Below are 15773 nucleotides of genomic sequence, written 5' to 3'. Positions count from 1 at the left end.
GGGTTGTGCCCTGTACAGGCTTACAGGACTCACCTATAAAAAGACGCTTTTTAGGCCGGAACTTATATGACAAAATAGTGTCTGATTAGATAGATGTATAGAGAATAGAACAAAAAATATGAATCCGAATATCTTTTAAGATCAGTACCTTGTTTTGATGCAGAAGACATTTTTTCTTTTACTTAACTTATCTGACTTCAGTAAAAGACCTTGTGCCTGCATTCTGGTTAAAGAAAAGTAAAATGCCTTGGAAAGTTCCTACCTCTTAAACATCTACAATATTTTGACATCATCAACACAATTTATGATGTTTTGAACAATTTATTATTGTTTTACGATGATATAAGGGTATAACATGATCCACGGTTTGAGTTTATATTAATCATTTGTGGCTCTAGAGTAAATGCTCTAAGGAACTACCTTTTCTACACTCCCCTCTTTTTGGGTCATTTCTCTACAAGCTTTTTATATCAAAAGACACATTTTTCCACTCTTACTCCCAAAACAACTCAAAATTGATTGAGAGCCTCTGTAATCAGTCCTTCCACAGACTGGCAACTGGATTTAGGTCTGGACTTTGACTAAGCCCTTCTAACACATACATATGTTTTAATTTAAGCATTAAAGCACGGTTGTATGCTTAGGGTCTACCTACTGCTAAGAGTGTCGACTCATTGAAGCTACTTACAGCTTTTAATTCAGGATTATTTTATATCCATCCATCCACGTTTACATACATGCATTTCACCCATAAGCTTCCTAAATCATACAATAATGAGGTACAATTAGCTCCATGGAGGCATCAGTCCTTGCCTGGGTTCAAGTCCTGATTCATTTAAACCAATGCTACATGTCTTCCACTTCTCTCCATCCTATTTCCTGCCTGTCTATTCTAGAGATATAAGCAGGAAGATAAAGGCCAAAATATATCCATAGTGAATACATATTGAATTACATGTATTTGCAGAAATAGAATAATTATTGTATTGCATTTTTTTATTACAATCTTTATTAATTTAATTATACATTCTCTTTAAAATTATATGTTGACTATATTTTGTAATGCCTTTATTTATATCTAGGCTGTGACTCATTTGGACTAATGAGACAGACCCTAGTAGTATAAATCAGGACATCAGTAAAGAAATCTGTAGCTTCTCTACTCAAATAAACAAAACTCTGCACCACAACTTCCAAAATGAAGAAATTATGTAATCAAAGTTCTAAGGAAAATTTGGCATTATTAAGAAATGTGTTTAATAAAGCATTTTATCAAAACCTGTAAAGGGCTATCAAAATGCAGCCAATTTACAGTAAATGTCCCAGAATTTTTCGTTTCTCTGAAATTTTTCCTTTCAAGATCCTCCTCACTAACCACGCTTTCTCAGATCATAATCAGAACAGGTGTAACTGCATAAGATAACTATGTGATGAAATATTTTAGTCTAATTTCTCACCAAAAATGATGTACCAGTAAAAAAAAACAAAGTTTTAATTTATTTAAACAGTAAGTAAGTAATACTTAGTGAGTTAGGCACATGGATTATTGGAGTAAATTAATGTTTTTCCTTTATGAAAAACAGTGTAATTGTGAACATAATGACCCAACATTTGCCTGGTGTAATACAGCAGTAGTAGTTACACTGAAAAAAATAATGCAAAAGCTTTCGGCATTTACTTAATTATATTAAGTTACTTTAACACAATTGCTTTATGTCCTACTCTGCTAACATGAAAAAATTGTATTAAAGTAACTAAACATAATTAAATGCCAATGATGATTAAGTAAATGCAAAAAAACGGTTGCATTATTTTTTCAGTGTAGGCATTCCCTAAAACCCATCTATACCAGCTAAAAAACCACCTATTTCAAATTTAAGAAGCTTTAAAATAAGCTTAAAGGCACCTAAAATACTAATAAATTGAGCTGTTCTTTATATTTAAGGATATGTATAGTAAAACATAATTAGGTGCTTGGATTGTTATAATGTCATGCTTTCCAAATGTTTTGCTCTGATCCGAAGCTTTTAATTAAAAAAAACTAAGAGAATATTTATGCATGGTTTGATAATTTGCTGAAAGGGTAAAATAATAGAGTAAACAAGTAAGAGTTTTTTCCTAATCTTTTGGGTCATTAAAATAAAGTGTAGATATAATTAGAAGCAGGAGGAAAAATGCAGTGTCTATGTATATAAAATCCTCACTAGGGTGCAAATAAGGCATTCCTTTCAGACAGCATTTCCTGCAGTGAATGGCTCAATTGTAACGCGTATTAGAATGTATCAGTGAAGGGTGGGGAGTTCTGGTACACAGTTACTGCTTCTTTCATGAAAAAACTGGAATGAAACTCCAAAACAAAATAGAGTGCCATGAGGAACTATAAGTTTTCTGCTAATCAACATCTCTACATGACAAAATGCGTATATCTCTGAAATCCATGTGACAAACCTGCATTCGGCGGCCATATTCAATTCAATTCAGTTTATTTATATACCGCCAATTCACAACACATGTCGTCTCAAAGCACTTTACAGTTACTAGATCATCCAGTCAGATTGATTCAAAGTTTACTCTCTAAGGAAAACCAGTTAATTGAATCAACTCATTGACTCGAACACATTGACGACACTAAGCATGCTTTTAGCGACCGTGGAGAGAAAAAACTCCCTTTTAACAGGAAGAAACCTCCCGCAGAACTAGGCTCAGTGTGAGCGGCCATCTGCCGAGGCCGACTGGGGTTCAATGAGACAGAAGGAGAGATAGAAAAAGCAACAGTAAAAGGCGGCCCGTCCAGGAAACACACAGCCAGGCAGACGAGCTCCAAGGCAGCCCCCATGCCAGAGGACGAAGAGAGCACATCCAGCCAGTCACAGTCAGAGAAACAGGACTACACTGAAAAAAGGCCAATATCCAACATCTATAAACAAAGGTGTTGATGGCAGCAGCAAAGCTGATATTTCTCTCCAGGATGGAGTCACAACCAAACAGGAACAGATGAGGCAAAGCTACTATGAGAAAAATATCAGTTTTTAACTGTGTTATTACTAACTAATAACGTATGATATAATTATTATTCTTCTTTAGGCATTACTAAAGAATTTCTACCTTGTTTTAAATATTGCATTGTGAGTGTTACCTTTGTTAGAAAATAATATTCTCATAAACAACTGAGTGATTAGTTTATAACAAGAGTTGGTGTAATATTGTAAATATTTTAAAAAGTGTTTCAGTCTAATTTTTTAGATCCTGCCTATCATTTATGTTACAACAAACCTTAAAAAAAACTATAAATATTTGTGCCAACATTTTGTGACTTTATTTAATGTTTATGAAGTCATACCATAATGTGCATATAATGTGAATGCATGGTTGTAAATGTACCGTCGATGTTCTCCCTGTCGCTGATGTGCTGTAGGTTGCATGCTGTCTCCTCCCTGCTTAGATCCGAGTCCTGGTGGTACGGCTCCAGCCTGGAGTGCGCATTTCTGCGGAGCTTGGGACTGCCAGACACGCAGCAGGAGGTCGCGTTCCCCATTTCTCCTCCTGCAGTATAAATAACAACAATCCTTCTCGCGCTGAAACAGGAGCTGAAGGAGGAGGCCCCTCATCAACGCAGATCAACAGAGCGCTCCGAGCGCATCCTCAGCAGATCCTGACGGAGAAGCTGCCACTCTGCGCGGATGTGTCACTTCCACCCTTACTGTGATGGAGGCTAAATAACAGACCCACATCACACGCATGGTGAGGCAGAATGCATCTTGTGACACCGCAGGCGCACAGTGATGCGTGGATCTGGGATTCTATCCAGTGCGGGCGGTGGAGGCAGGCGCGTGGTGCGTTCATTCACTGAGTATTACGGTAGGCACGCTTATTGGCTGCGTTCAAAATAAGAGCTTGCTTCCGGTGCGATGATTCAGGTTTATCTCTCTAGAGGGCGCTGTTTTTGTCTGTGAACCTCACCTTGCAATTAAAACAACAGTATCACAAGAGGCTAGACTGAGGTGCACAATTATGGACAAAATAGTAGAATAGTATTTTTTGGGTGGAGGTGTTTACTACCATTAAGTCTAAGTCTTAAAGGATACTTTTATTCTCCCGGTTTCAACACAGCATGAGACTATGTTTTTGTGTTTTGTGGTTTTGTTTTAATTTGTTTTTATATGGTTTTAAGTGTTTTACATTTCTTTCTATTTGCTTAAACATTTACGTTGTTTTCATACATTTTAAAATGTCCTGGTATGTATAGTACTTGTGCCGTGGTTGTTTTTCAAAGGGTTCTATCAATAAAGTTGAGTAATGCAGAGATTAAGCTTTGCACCCAGCTTTTACTGTGACTTACTCTTTCTTTCCTGCACAGAGCCATCTATTGAGCTAGTTTATAGTTACCTTTTCTACCACAGTGTTTATGGATCAGTGCTTATGTTCCTTTTGTGCATGTCGGCTTCTGTCTCCTTGAACCTCAGTAAACCTCGGCAGAAAGCATCCCACACTGAGCATTGTTCTTCAAATGACGTCTCTTCGGCTGTCTAGGTCATTGGAAATGATGCTTTCAAAAAGAAAAAAAAAATGGTCAGGTAGTCCAAATTAGTTACCGGCATAAAGGAACTGTTTAGACCAGGAAACTCCCACCCTGGTCCTTAAGATCTACTGTACCATCCTGCAGGTTTTAGCTGCATCACTGCTCCAACACAGCTGGATCAAATGAACGGCTTGTTACCGGGCCTTTGCCGAACTTGATGGAATATTGAAGAAGTTAGTAATTTGAATAGATTATTCACGTGTGGAGGATATGCAAAAAGAAACATTTACCACGTGCAAAGCGATTTTCTAAATTGTTACTCAACAGGTCTCCAGACCATGGAGAGAGATTATCTGTGTATGTAAACAAATTTGAGATGTAAATAATTGCAACAGTAGAAAAATATTAATAAACAAAAAATGCCTTTGCAGACTTGTGCAAATTAATGCAGACAGTCTTTATCTAATTCTCACGACCAAAACAGTCACTACAGAAACATGCTATGATGATTCGCTAGTGACATGACTTTTTTGTTAGTGACAAAGTGGAAATTCACTTCTGTTGGTGGATTTTTGAGTGCACAAACAGAACAGTCTTCAAAAAATGTGAAGAGATATTTCCTTCTATTAACAAAAAGTGTATTGGGTTATAAATTAGGTCTGCTCCTTCAAGTCAGCAGGTTCCATTAATTGAATTGGTCTGGCTCAGGTTGACAATTTTTTTGCCACCCTGACTTATTAGAAAATTCACAAGCAGGAATATGGATATAGTCAAAGCATTTCTGAGTTGCCTTATCAATAGTCAAATATCAGCAGAAGCACATTCAACTAAATGAAATAAGGGATTTAACTTGGACTTTCTGGATATCTTGGCTTAGTTTAGCCCTGACTCTTTCACAAAAGTAATACATATAAATTAAATGCTCCAGACTGAGCAAACAGCCAAGTTTGATTAATCCTGGTGCATTCTTTTTTTTACATTTTAAAAGAATCCAATATGTTTTCTAAGTGATCTTTTTTTCTTATCTTCATGTTGTGCTTTTTTTCCCTTTTTTTTTCTTGTTTTTTTCAGCTCAAATTAAAAAAAAACCTTACTGATTAAAAATCTATAAAGTCAGGCCATAAAAGTAGCTCCAAACATATTTGTTTTCATGTACAATGGTGGGTCCCTATTTTATTGTATTTCTTTTTTCTTACCTTTACCTGCAGGGTAAGGGGGGAAGTGTTTAATACAGGATTTTCCAAAGCTAATGGTGCTCTGTACAGAAAATTCATTTAGGTAAAACTCCCCTCTGAAGCACAAGGTGATTTTGTTAACAGAAAACCCCTGAGGTTAAGATTTCAGTGTGTTTTAGTTAGGTCTACTGCCCACTACATATATTGATTATGTGCTTTAAGAAACCTCACCACATCTTATTGCTTGAAATGATCTGTGATGATGATTGCATCTTCAGCAATATGGAGGCAAAGTGGTGTGAATCAGTCCATGAGTCCAAAACCTATCCCATCCTGGATACCTTCTAAAACAGGCCTCCTTTTGTTTAAGCTAATGGACAACTTTTATGCTGGGGCGACCCCCCTACACCAAACATCAGCCTTAATTTAATACCTACAATAGGCAAGAGTATCAAATATGTGTGAAGGCACCTTCTAAGTACAAAATGTGTAGAAAACATTCAACATTTTTTCCAGATACCACCAGTCTGCGATATGTTTGTTGTTGAACCGCTGCAGGTCCTCTTTGGTTCATTCATATTAGTTCTGTATGGCTATTGAGAGGATGTGTAACAAAAAAAAAAAGATGTTAGTAAAAGAATTAATGGAAATACACCCCAACTCTACACATTTAAGTGAGTTACTCAAATCATTACACCACACAGGGACCGAATTCAAGGACAAAAATGTCATACAAAGCCATGAACCTGGGATATAAAAGAGATTAAAGGAAGAGTTAATGTATTAGGTCCAGTTATTATAAGAACAACCATTTTTTTCCTGTAGGTGGCAGCATGTTATCAGTCTCTTGAGGCCAATGAGTGTTCATATTACATGAAATCCAAACCAGTTTTATCAAAATGTGGGACTTTAGTTACATAATTAACAAAATTAAAAGAAGAAAAAATAAAAAAACTGTTCCCAGAATCAAGAAAAAATAATCTGTCCTCAGCTGGAGCCAAACATCTGTCTGGTTTGGGACTAAGCAGAAAAAAAGGTACAGCATATTTATACCTCAGACAGAGAACTAATTTAACAATTGACAGACTGTAACTGAATAGATTAGGGACAAAAGAAAAAAACTCAGGCAGACATAATTTTCTCTTAATTTTCTCTTCACAAAAAAAAAAATATTATACAGAATATGTAAATAATTTCATAATGAAACATAAAAATGTATACTTTCATAAATCCAATTTATATGGAGAAATCTGAAACAGAAAAGACAGTATGACATAATAAAAAATGACCCAAACTGCTAAAAGAACCATATAAAAATCATTTAAAAAATCTGTCTGGAGCTGCAAAAAAGTCTTTTATATGCCTCGTATGACAACACGGGTTCTAAGTGTATTATCCCACTAGGGCAGTGTTTTTCAATCCTGGTCCTCAAGGCACCCTGCTCTGCATGTTTTGGATGTTTCTGAGATTCAGCACACCTGATTCATATGATTGCAGTTCAGAAAAGCCTGATAATCTGCTATCAATTGATAAAAGGTGTGTGAAAGCTGGGAAACATTTAAAACATGCAGGGTATGGTGCCTTGAGGATCAGGTTTGGAAAACACTGCACTAGGGAATGCAACATGAGATTTATAAGGAAATAAGTATCCAATTTGGTGAACTTTTTGGGATTTTGATGTTAAAAGATATAGCACCTTTTTTCTGATCACTGTTTTAAATAGATAAAGATCAGACAATGTCAACAAGATTCCAGAACAAGAACTGACAGTTAGTGTTATTTGTGTTTAGGAAGTTCAATTGAATCTCCAGTGTTGGGGATATAAATCCCAGCATGTAGGGGCTGAGTAAATTTGGCTTGGACTCTGTGAAGGAGAAACATGTAATCAGCCACTCTGTAGAAGGAAATAATGCCTGCTCTGTGATCCAAGTACACTCCAACTCTGGAAGAACCAGGTCCTGAGATGGAGATGGGGATGTTGTTATGACTAAATCTGTAACTGTTTGGGAAACAATCTAAAGCCCAAGATTTGTTATTACATCCAAATTAACTTTCTTGCCCCGATCTGCTGATGTTCTGGTATGCGACTGCTACACAAACGCTTCCCTCTCTCTTCTTCACCTCCCAGTAACAACGGCCAGTCAAACGCTCGCTACTCAGAACCTGGTGGTAATCAGCAAATCTCTCTGAATCACCAGAATAAGGCTGGCGATGATTCTTTCTTATAACCACCTTGTTTCCCTCCGACAGTAACAGCTCTCTGTTTGCTGTGTTTGGATCCAGTGTGATGTTGCATGAATATTCTAAGAATTCTCCTCTGGTCTGTGGCTCTGGATGTGGCAGTAAAACATCCACATCAGCGATTGTCAGTGAGATGTTTGTCCATGTGTCTCTCATAATGTCCTGTAGTTTATCTCTGCGCTCTGACACAGCTGCTGTCACATCCTCAAAGTGTCTCAGAGGACGGATATTGATGCTGGATGAGTGTGTAGACTCACTGAGTGCTGACAGTGAGGGGTAGCTGTTGAGAAACTGGTTGTGATCCTCTGTGTTTAAGAGCTGCTTCAGCTCAGCTTCTTTCTTCTTCAGCTCAGTGATCTCCTGCTCCAGCTTCTCCTGAAGCTCTTTGACTCGACTCACTTCAGTTTCCTGCTGGGATCTGATCTGCTGCTTCATATCAGAACTTCTTTTCTGGAGGAGATGGATCAGCTCAGTGAAGATCTTCTCACTGTCCTCCACTGTTTCATCAGCAGAGTGATTGATGGCCTTCACCTCCTGTTGAAGCAGCTTCACATCTTCCTCTCTGTCCTCGATTCCCTGCAGGATTTTTTCCTCGTCTCTCCTCCAGCTCTTTCTGCCTCTCAGTCCTTTCTGCTGCAGCTGTCACTGTGTTGTGACCTTTATGTTGATCCACAGAGCAGAGATAACAGATACACTTCTGATCAGTACGACAGAACATCTTCATCACCTCATCGTGGAGAGAGCAGATGTTCTCCTGGAGGTTCTTGGAGGGCTTCACCAGCTTGTGCTTCTTAAATGTAGCTGAATCATAATGAGGCTGAAGGTGTTCCTCACAGTAAGAGGCCAGACAGACTAAACAGGACTTGATGGCTTTAAATTTTCTTCCAGTGCAGAAATCACAGGCCACATCTTCAGGTCCAGCATAGCAGTGATCAGCAGGAGCAGCCTTGAGTCCAGTCTTCTTCAGTTGCTCCACTAAAGCTGCTAACATGGTGTTCTTCTCCAGGACAGGCTTCGGAATAAATGTTTTCCTGCACTGAGGGCAGCTATGCATTCCTTTCTGATCTTGTCCATCCCAGTGGGTTTTAATACAGCTCATACAGTAGCTGTGTCCACAGGGAATAGCCACTGGATCCTTTAACAGATCCAAACAGATGGAACAAGAGAAAGTTTCTTGGTCCAGTTGATCTCCTATCCGTGCCATCTCTCCTCTCAGGTGCAGTGACTGTGTGAGTGTCTCTTCAGAAATACAGTAAATAGCTCTCAGCTGACATGTGTTCATACAAAGAGAATGCAGCCTGTCAGGTTAGACAGGTGAGAAATTATGGAAATATGTGGAGCAGGGGTGCGCTGGAAAAGGAGCGGTAAAGGTCACTCTTTTATAAATGTAAGGAGACCTGTTTACCAAGAAACAAAAGACTTGTTAAACATTTACAAGAAAAAGAAACTTTAATTTAACCACACAGAATACTCTCACAGACCCAGTGATTCTGAATACATAGAGACTTAATTATAGAGATAACAAAGTTTGGTGCCTGCGTCACCAGAGACAGTTTAGGAAGTAATGGAGCGTAGGTGTATTTTCAATCTGCCACTTCAGATAATCTCCTGCTCTCCAAGCCTCCTAGGCTGGCCAGCCACATTGATATGAAGTATACACGTATATATTTTCTGGAAGACTGGAGTCTAATTTAATTAGATTATTCATATTCATGTCTGTCGTATAATGACAGCAGCTATTCTTAGCCTAGATATTGTTTTTACTGTTAAAAGGCTGAAGATATGGGAACTACAAACAGCAGATAGGAGTTAGAATTTAAGGCTTTGAAATAAAGCCCTTTAAGACTGAGATTGTTTGAGGAACTGATACTACACCGTTCTTGTTAGAAAGGAAAGTGAGACAGCTTTCTATCCATAAACATAAACTGAAACGAGTATTCTTCCAGGATGACAGATGGTCACCTACACTCGGCTATGGGAATTATCCTGACATTAACCCGGTCTAAGATTTAATGTGGACTGGTTATTTTAATTTTTTTTTAGTATTCAAAAATAAATAGAAACATATTATCACTTGTCGAATTTTCCTGTAGCATCCTATGAAAGAAATATACAGTACAGACCAATAGTTTGGACACACCTGATTTAAAGAGTTTTCTTAATTTTCATGACTACAAAAATTGAAGAAAATAATACTGACGGCATCAAAACTATGAATCAATGGGCAGTTCTTTGGTGGTGCAGTGGGTAGCGCACCCGACCCATGTATGGCGGCCTTAGTCCTCAACGTGGGGAACCTGGGTACGAATCCGACCTGTATGTCTTTCCCTCTCTCATATCCACTTTCCTGCCAGCCTACTGTCCATAAAATGAGCTAGTAGTGCTGTAAAAACTGGAAAAAAATGCATTAACACATGTGGGATTATATACTTAACAAAAAAGTATAAAACAACTGAAAATATGTCTTAAAATTAGCCATATTTTGCTTTGATTACTGCTTCGTACACTCTTTGCATTCTCTTGATGAGCTTCAAGAGGTAGTCACCTGAAACGGTTTTCCAACAGTCTTGAAGGATTCCCAGAGGTGCTTAGCACTTGTTGGCCCTTTTGCCTTCACTCTGCGGTGCAGCTCACCCCAAACCATTTTGATTGGATTCAGGTCTGGTGATTGTGGAGGCTCTCCTTCTTGGTCAAATAGCCCTTACACAGCCTGGAGGTGTGTTTGGGGTCATTGTCCTGTTGAAAGATAAATGATGGTCCAACTAAACGCAAACCAGATGGAAAAGCATGTCGCTGCAATATTCTTTGGTAGCCATCCTGGGTCAGTACACCTTCAATTTTGAATAAATCCCCAACAGTGTTACCAGCAAAGCACCCCCACACCATCACACCTCCTTCTCCATGCTTCATGGTGGGAACAAGGCAAGTAGAGTCCTTCCATTCACCTTTTCTGCGTCGCACAAAGCCCCGATGCTTGGAACCAAAGATCTCAAATTTGGACTCATCAGACCAAAGCACAGATTTCCACTGGTCCAATGTCCATTCCTTGTGTTCTTTAGCCCAAACAAGTCTTTTCTGCTTGTTGCTTGTCCTTAGCTGTGGTTTCCTAGCAGCTGTTTTACTATAAAGGCCTGACTCACACAGTCTCCCATTAACAGTTGTTCTAGAGATGTGTCTGCTGCTTGAACTCTGTGTGGCATTGACCTGGTCTCTAATCTGACCTACTGTTAACCTGCGATTTCTGAGGCTGGTGAATTAGATGAACTAGTCCTCTGCAGTAGAGGTGACTTGGTCTTCCTTTCCTGGGGCGGTCCTCATGTGAGCCAGTTTTGTTGTAGCGCTTGATGTTTTTTGCGACTGCACTTGGGGAAGCTTTCAAACTTCTGCCAATTTTTCGAACTGACTGACCTTCATTTCTTAAAGTAGTGATGGCCACTTGCTTTTATTTACTTAGCTGCTTTTTTTTTTTTTTCTTTTGCCATAATACAAATTCTAACAGTTTATTCAGTAGGACTATCAGCTGTGTATCCACCTGACTTCTGCACAACACAACTGATGGTCCCAATTATAAAGCAAAAAAAATCCCACTTATTAAACTTCTCAGGGGACACCTGTGAAGTGAAAATCATTTCAGGTGACTACGTCTTGAAGCTCATCAAGACAATGCCAAGAGTGTGCGAAGCAGTAATCAAAGCAAAAGGTTGCTACTTTGAAGAACCTAGAATATAAGACATTTGTCAGTTGTTTCACACTTTTTTGTTAAGTATATAATTGCACATGTTAAAGCTACAGTGTGTAATAATTACAGGGATATACAGTCAGAAATGTAATATATTATACATAACTATGTTATTTATCATCATCTACAAGCTCAGCCTCTTAACCTTAATATTTGCGTTGCCTTAGAATTCGTTATTTATAATTACATAGGAGCGGGTCTCGCAGCCATGGAGGCAGACATCTTTGCGCTACGGCAGTGCAGAGCCAACAAACAAGCGATTGCAAGATCGCCCATTACGCTCGAAAGTAACTACGGCAAGTTGAGAGAGATGAACTGAGACGGTACTGAAATCTATACCCTACACAGACTAATGAAATACTATCTGTAAAATTATCTATGTAAACAAACCTCATCACTTGAGAAGGTAGGTGATGCGGACGTCGTGGAAGACATTTTGTCCCGTAACGCTCGCCGTACTGTTGGGGGGGAGAAGCGGTGGGGGAGAGATGTTCATGTTGCTGCGATCTGCAGTCTGGACGTTAGATGTCGCTAAAAATTACACACTGTAGCTTTAATTCATAGTTTAAATGCCTTCAGTGTGAATCTACAATGTTCATAGTCATGAAAATAAAGAAAACTCTTTGAATGGGAAGGTGTATCCAAAAATTTGGTCTGTACTGTACATATTTAGACTTTTAGTGTTGTTGTTTTTATACACAGAGTGTATGCAAAACGACATTTCGTTTCATACAGCATTTCAGACAGTAAATTAACATTTAAATTCCATAAACTGCAGCAGTGATCGATCTAATGTAAAGATTGTGGAAGAAAAAACATGGTGCAAAAATGCATTGATATAGAAGTTCAGATCATTAATATACGTGGTGCAATTATGCAGTATTTTTGTTTTTGGTGTTATCAGTGTGATGCAGAGTTTTCAACATAGTTTACAGTTTTTTCAACAGTGATCCTGTCTGCTGTTTTGACCACTTTTCTCAATTTTTTCCATTCTGAGGCGCTGCAGCCCCCAAACCACACAGTGAGACAGCTGGTCTCTGCTTTTGGTCAATGCTTTTATAGAGAGAGATAGATAGATAGATAGATAGATAGATAGATAGATAGATAGATAGATAGATAGATAGATAGATAGATAGATAGATAGATAGATAGATAGATAGATAGATAGATAGATAGATAGATAGATAGATAGATAGATAGATAGATAGATACTTTTCGTTCACCATATTTCCTCATTAATTTCAGCATTTTTAATTGTAGTAATGTGCTGTGACCAACAGGGGTCACCCGCTGCTGCCTTTATGAATCATTGGTAGTGTTGTCAGGGTAATGGGCTTCAGAGCTTTAGTGGGTGGCCAGGAACAAGGTGGAAATTTCCACTCCAGCTGAGCTGGGGCAAAGACCTGTGAATATGTTTGAAAAGCAGCGTCATGAAACGTTTACAGGACCTCTCGTTTAAACTTTCACCTTCTCTTTTGGTTCTGACGTAAGAGAGAAAAGAGCAAAGAGCAGCGAAGCTGGTGGTTTGACTGCAATAGATCAGATTTATTTTGACAGGAGCAAACAGAGTGCAATGAGCAAACTTAAAGGAATTCATGTTCAGGAGACCCACATGCCATCAGTAACAACCTGCTGCTGAAGTGGTTCGTTAAAGTGATTTAACTACTTGTGACATTTCAATTGCCTTAAAAATAACCCAGGCTCAGTTGAGTGATGTTTATATTAAAACCTTTCATTGTATAAATTGAGCTGATACATTTATAAAAGTCTATTTTTACAGGGATTCCTGATTAGAGACATTTACTATTTTACAAAGAGATCCTAAACTTTGCCTTGTGAATTTCCAACAGATCGGGATATAAAAGAAAGAACGCATTTCTCTTGAACACTTACCATTTTCTCAGGCACACCTTACTTCAATTTGGCATGTAGACTTAGCAAAGGCAACTTTTAAGACCACCTTTCATCATCCCAGACATGCTGACAGAAGTGCTTCTCCAACTTTAGGTGAAGTAGGATTTTTACAGACAACCATCCGCCACGGTTTCACAGACACAATGTCAACTGACCGGCAGTTGCATGAATAAAAGTATGTTGTTGATGTCTGAGAAGGACAAGCATACTGGTTAGAGATGATTGAAAGGTAGCCATGACAAAATTACCCCTTATTTAAGTTGAATATTGCTGAATAATGTGAACATTTACAACACATCAAACTTTGAAAGAGAATGGCTATAGCATCAGAAGGCCAAATCAGATGCCAGTCTTTTCAGCTAGGACAGGAAATTGTGGCTCTGACACAAAAAGGCTCACCAAAATCAAATTATATTAGATTGGAAAAATGTTCCTAGGTCTAGAGATGCTTAATTTCAGCTGCCTTATTCATAGGGTCAGGATTTGATCAATACTTCATTCATCCATCATGCCTTGTATCCCTGGTTCTTTTGGCAGTGGTGTACTGGTTGAGTTTACCGACATTCTTACTCATACACAACAGTGAATTGACTGAATACTACAGCCTACCGTAGTATAATCGCTGACCCATTTTACGCCTTTATAACCACATTAGGTCTATCTTCTTATGGTTATTTTCAGCAGGATAATGATCCATGTCACAAGGCTCAGATGATCTCAGAATGGTTTCTTTAACATAAAGACTTCACTGTTCTACATCCCCTTCCACACTCCCCTCATCTCAAACCAGTAGAACACCACTGGGATGTGGTGGAAACAGTGGTTCTCTTCATGGATGTGCAGGCAACTAATCTGCAGCAACTGCATGATGCACTGTTGTCAATATGCTCCAAAAAATTATAATGCTTTGCTTAGTCTATGCCATTTAGAATGGGGGCAGTATGAACATGTACCTAAGGCAGTGGGCCATCATATGACTATGGAATATCAGTTATGTATTCTTTAAAATGAAGTATGTTAAGTATTTGTTAGCCAGGATAAGTTTTGGGTACGTTTTGTATAAGTTATGAGCACGCTGAAGTACACTGATGTCGAGAAATTGTGAGCATTCTAGTTCTTGACCTATCCCAGCGTATGCCATACGTGGGGCATAAGATACAGGTAAGTTATCTCATTGTTGACATACGTTAAGTGAAAGTTACTCATAAGTCATGGTGTCTAGCTTATCCACAACCTATCAGTGACTTGTGTTCAGCTGAGGCTGAGTCCTCTGTGACTGTAAATCTTCTTTCTTTCTTTTTTCATTTCATTTATTTTTCATTTTTTTGGGTGGGTGGTAAATAGCAGCTAGGTTTATACTGCGATCAAAGACATCTTTTCATGCAGGCCAGGCGCCTCCGGGCGTATTGCTGCCTTCTCAGGACACTGGCTTGTGACATTTCATGGGCATTACGCTGCTGTGCGTTATGCATAGGTTAGGCTGTCGTTGGACACATGTTCTGGACTCATTATGAATACTCGATGTATACGCCCAAAATTTAAAAAAATACATAGAAAGTTCAGCGTATGCCAGCGTTTTAGGAGATTCTGGGATGTTGGGAATACACTGGCTAAATCGGCAAGGTGTGACAGAGTCCTAAGAGTCTTATGATGGAGTTATTGATGAAGGTGCAGGTTGAACTTCTAGTTTTAGGTCCAGTCCCATTATTCTTACTTAGCTCTGAGATCACCCCACAATGAAGTCCCCTCAATGAGGTAAGTGCAAGTGAAGATTTCCTCCCTAAGAAATGGAACACTACAAGTTTCAAGATTACAAACCAGCCGAGTAGATGGCAGTAATACATTGCCTGTACACTTCAGGGACGTGTTCACCTGCCTAAACAATGTGAGTCACAACCTTCGGTGTGTTTAACCCACTGCTTTGGCGTTGATGACCTTTCAACCAACAGAGAAAAAATGTGCAAAACCGAAGATGGCTCCGCCACTATTTTGACCTTATTCATCTGTTTACGATATGTGGACTCATTTATTAAGACTATAGGTTGCGTTCATGTTCTAGATTTCTTTTCCGGGTGGAGAAGAGGGTCAAATACACTATGGGAGACTGACAGTTCTTGAAGGAAATTTAAAATAGTGTCTGGATGTACAAACCTGACATATTGTTCATATGGTTATAAGAGCTTTC

General features: G+C 38.7%; 1 pseudogene; it reads right to left on the bottom strand.

Moving 5' to 3' along the window:
- Positions 1 to 9190, bottom strand: part of LOC119787143 — a 31820-nt pseudogene extending 22630 nt beyond the window's left edge.
- Positions 9191 to 15773: the final 6583 nt, after the last annotated feature.

This window comes from Cyprinodon tularosa, unplaced genomic scaffold (assembly GCF_016077235.1).
Source record: "Cyprinodon tularosa strain WSP-4 unplaced genomic scaffold, ASM1607723v1 ctg289, whole genome shotgun sequence".
In the NCBI taxonomy this organism is placed as follows: domain Eukaryota; kingdom Metazoa; phylum Chordata; class Actinopteri; order Cyprinodontiformes; family Cyprinodontidae; genus Cyprinodon; species Cyprinodon tularosa.
The sequence above is the reverse complement of the archived record's forward strand: the minus strand, read 5'-3'. Positions and strand labels throughout refer to the sequence as shown.